The sequence below is a fragment of the Cynoglossus semilaevis genome, chromosome 9 (genome assembly GCF_000523025.1).
Source record: "Cynoglossus semilaevis isolate Cse_v1.0 chromosome 9, Cse_v1.0, whole genome shotgun sequence".
Classification (NCBI taxonomy): domain Eukaryota; kingdom Metazoa; phylum Chordata; class Actinopteri; order Pleuronectiformes; family Cynoglossidae; genus Cynoglossus; species Cynoglossus semilaevis.
Window position 1 is genome coordinate 5992164 of NC_024315.1, and position 4825 is coordinate 5996988.

A 4825-nucleotide genomic window follows, 5' to 3' on the forward strand; every position below is an offset into this window, starting at 1 on the left:
AATTAGATTCTTATAAAAAGAAAAGAGTCATTCTGTTTGGAGGTCATTGACACTTAGCCCTTTGTTTTGAAAGGTAGTGCTCTGGGAATTCCTGGATGAAAGAAATTCACTAAGACACAATGACCTCGCTGTGCTTCGTTTGACCTCAAAAAATGGATACAGCGCAATTCAACAAAAGTGTCTTTAGACCGACCTAGTGAACCAATCCACCGATTTGGAAGAGTGGCGTTTGACCCAAAGCCCTCTGACCTCTGCTGTTAATAAAGTTCTTTAAAACAATAAGGAGCACTGAAAAAAGGGTACGTTTCTATCTTTGCAGATGACGAGGCCTGTCGTTTAGACCCAGCAAATCAGAAGTAGAGTAGCAACCCTGCCTGTCAAGTAGCAGATTAAATCGAAATATAAACATCTCTGTGACGTGGACTGACTCTGCTGGTCTACATGCCAATGTGTCAATGGTTCATATGTTATCATTTACACACCCTGCTGGAAATATTTTTGTTTTTGTTCGGATTTGGCATCATGAAAAACTAGAGAGTGATATAAACGGTACGGGGAAAACTGTGGCAACAGAAGAGAAACGTCGTCTAAGGAAAACAGTTCTGCAGTTCTGCTAGAGCTCTGCTGTTTCACTGCCATTAGAGAAGAACACTGAAATAGGAAGTTTATACTAAAAAAGGTCGATAAGAGCTTTTTGGAAAAGAAAAGTAAAAGAAGGAGAAAGGAAAGATACAGTGAGAAGAAGGAGGGGCTGACAGGTGGCTCCTGCTACCACAGTTTGTTTTTTCAAGGGGAGGAGTGGATAAATGCTCTGCTGCCTGGTCTGGTCTGGTCTGGTCTAGGCTGGTATGATGGGGTCTGGTAGCCTGACAGTATGGAATGCTACACAAAAGCAGACTAGTATTTGGGATTTTGAACCATACCACTATAAAGGCCACATGAACCAGATGACACAATAGAATAACCTGGGAGTTTAACAATGAACAATAAATACATTTGGACATATGTAAAGAAATACATGTTACACAATATAATACCAGTGTTGTTGGAATGGAATGAAGAGTTGTGGAGAAAAAAAAAAAAAATGTGTTGTTGGAATAAAATGAAGAGTTGTGGAGAAAAAAAAAAACACATCATGAGTGGAAAAAATGAGGTCCAGAATGTGGGCCAGTGGTGGTGATGTGCTTTGTTCTGCAGCACCATCACAAGAAAAAGTATAAAAGAACCTCAATCTAGATGAAAATGACCACAATATGGTCAAAAGTTAAAAAATACTGAGTTTGGGTTTGTGTTGTGATGATCTTTAAATACTAGATATGCCAGGTACTTTACAGACCAAGTAGAGTACAGATACTTTTGCACCTTTATTGTAAATACTGTAGGGCAACAGTGGAGGCAGTATTACAATAACATTACACTATTTCTTACGTGTTATACCTTTTATTTCCTTCACAAAATGTGACTTGCCCGTTCGGGGCCTTTTAACACTGTCGACTGCTTCATCTCAAGTAATTGTACCACTAATGAATGACAGACTACCTTAAAATTCCACTAGGCGGAGACAAACTCCACCATTTGAAAAATGTAACTTGGACTGAATAGTGACCTGGTTGCCAGGTCCTAAAACGAATCGTATTTCAACTTAGCTGTTGTCATTATTGGTTTATGACCATGATTTACACTGAATTGAAATGCATTTCTAAACTGACTGTTTGAATCTGTCAATATAATCACACAAACACACATGCACACCCAAAGGTGTATAGCATAACATGCTGCATTGCATTGAATTGTATCACATCGTGCCATATATCACATGGTATCTCTCCTGACTATTTTCACTCATGTCCCCTCCATTGCTCCCTTTTTCTTTCTTTCTCCCAAGTCTCTCCCCAAGTGTCCCCTGTCCTTCCTCAGCCCGAGGCAACAGAGCACAGAGTTCTTTCAACCCGTTTTATTCAGTGCACGCTCTTGTCTCACATCACCCATGGTCTCCTGATTAGACAGCACCCCCCAGACCCCTCTTATCCTCCCACCCCGACATTTACTGGGGCTCACAGCAGCCACTTGAGAAGGATGGAAAAAGCTTTTTGCAGGTAGAGCTACAGCAGTGCCTGCAGACACACAAGTCTAAATACCCTGCTGGTCTGGGAGTCAGGGATTACCCTTTGACCGGCTGCTGGAGCCTTCGGTTTCCCAAATGGGAGCGTGGGGGTGGAAAAGCATAAATATTGAAGCATCTGTCACGTGCTGCTAGAAATGAATGGTGAACGCCAGGACGGTAGCCACTGGTGGTTAACACCAAGAGACCTGGGATTAGGCTGACAAACAAATCAACTCATCCCAGTTAAAGAAGTAGAACTGGGCTGTTCAGAGGCTACACCACGGCTGTGCGGCCTCCATGATCCTTTCTCATGTTTTTATCAAGTGGCTCTTGATTGAGTAGAAATGATCAGTTGAAAATTCCTTTTTTTTAACCATCATAACAATTTACAAAGGGATATTTTTTTAGTTCAATAAAGTTCGCCGCTAACGCTGTAGATCATGTGTCAAACTCAAGGTCCGGGGGTCAAATGTGGTCCACCAGGTCAATTTGTGTGGCCCGCAGGTGCTTAAAAAGCATTTAATTGCCTAAAATTAAAAGTCCATGCTGCTGAGTTTATTAAGCTAATAAATTATTTTTATCATTATTTTCTATAATAATAATACTATTTTTATTAAATCACAAATATTAATATTTTACTAATATTTGTAATTTAAATCAAAAATCACAAATAATAGAATTTTACTAATATTTGTAATTTAAATCAACAATAATCAATTGCAGAAATGTTTATTAATATGTTATTGGAGTAGTTATATTGATAAAGTCTTTCATTTACAACCGGTCCTTTAAGGGGAACTGTATTGTCAAAGGTGAAAATGTGTTTGACTCCCCCCGCTGGAGCACGTGACCCTAATGGCTGTGGCCTGTATCCCTGTTTCGACACTTTTATAATGCTTGGAGATTATTCACGAATGTATTTATAGTTAAAGGCGCCACCTCCTGTCCTTTTCTAGATTGTTTTATTACTCCTCGGTCTCCTCTTCCTCTCTCCATCTGTTTCCATCTTCCTCATACATCTTGCGTTTGCATTTCTCACATTCACACACCATTTCCCTTCCCAGCACCATGCACTCAACTGGAGAGGAATGCAACCTTTCCCCTGCAGAAGACCAGCACACATATCTCAGTTTGTAATATTTACAGATAACCCTCCACCCTCCTCCTCTCTCCATCCTTGGATTCTCTTTCCTCTGCTTCATCCAACACAGACGGAATGAGTGTCTTACAAAGATAAATGGCTCGTCTCAGTTCCCTTACCCTTCTGCCATCTGCTGCCTTTTCGGTCGTGGCTAGATATTGCATTGGATTACTCTTCTTCCACACAGCGCTCTCTCCGATGGGTTCGAAGCATATTTTTGTCCACCAGGGGCAGAGGAAGGAGGCAACTACTTGTACTTGGTTGGTTAGACATCCGGCAGCCATGATAGTGACAGACAAGCTTGAAACCTACAGAGGAAACAAAGGAAATATCCTTATGAATTCATTGATAATGAAGATTGATAAATATTTGATTTGATTTGTCCAGAATAGTAGAGAATACAAAAAAACAGAACAAACTGTCTAGAAAACTAGTTAAAGAATGAGTAGAGGAGAGGATGTCGAAGTAAAGTATGCAGTGTAGAGCAGAGGGAAGTCGAGAAAAGCCGTGTGTTGCCGTATGCGCATTGCAGGCTCTCTGATGGTGTGATGAAGCCTTCAAAATTTCTTCGCTACTAGACCAAGGGTTCTGCATTGAAAGACAAGCGCGACATCACGAGGACGCTGCTAATAAAGCGTTCTGCATTGAAAGACAAGCGCGACGTCACGAGGACGCTGCTAATAAAGTTGCATACACAGTGGCTTAACGTTTATTATTATATTTAGAAAATACCAGTTTTTATGCTGGTTGTACACATTATATTTTCAGTTGATATTCAAGTTCAGATATTAGACCAGTCAGTGGCACAAAAAAGGTTGGGGACCGCTGCTGTCTCCCTGCTGTAAGGAATGGGAATCATCCCTTAATTTTGTAGAAACCCTATAATAAGAGTCAGAAGTTAGAATTAGAAAGATCATTGATCTGATGAGGGCATCGGTTGTGACAATTTCAGTTTCTCCTCCAAGCCATTGGCTCAAGCCTTGCCAACGACACGTACGAGGACGAGCAGCAGTAGAACAATAACTGATTACTCAGTAAAGGTCAGAAAGCACTGGTAAAAACAAACATCACTTTTCAGTGGTGCAATTGTTGACCCATCTATCCTTCAACTCTTTACTTGCTTCTGTTTCCAACAGCTCCCCACAGGGTAAATACGCCATTTCAGTGCAACAGGGTGTGTTATTTTAGGGAATATATTCTGTATTTACAAAATACATTTTATGGGATGGTGAAAGAATGTTTAATTTAAAATGAAGACTGAGAACTGCCTCGGAGAAAAACAGTCTATCCACTCACCCAGAGAACCTGGAGCAGCTTTTAGAGGCAGCAACCCTGAATCCCCAAAATATATCAAGGACGCAGTGCAGTACACCAAGTAAAGATGTTGTTTTTTTAGATATATATTCATACTTGTAACTTTTTGGAATGAGGGGACTATATGAATAAGTAAAGGAAAAGTGAGCAGAACCTCATATTCATATTCAAGTGCAGATACACAAACACACACACAAACTGTTGTTTTTGGTTGGCTCTGGACCCCATGGTCTGGTCCAGTGTTTCCCAAACCTTTTTTGGGGGGA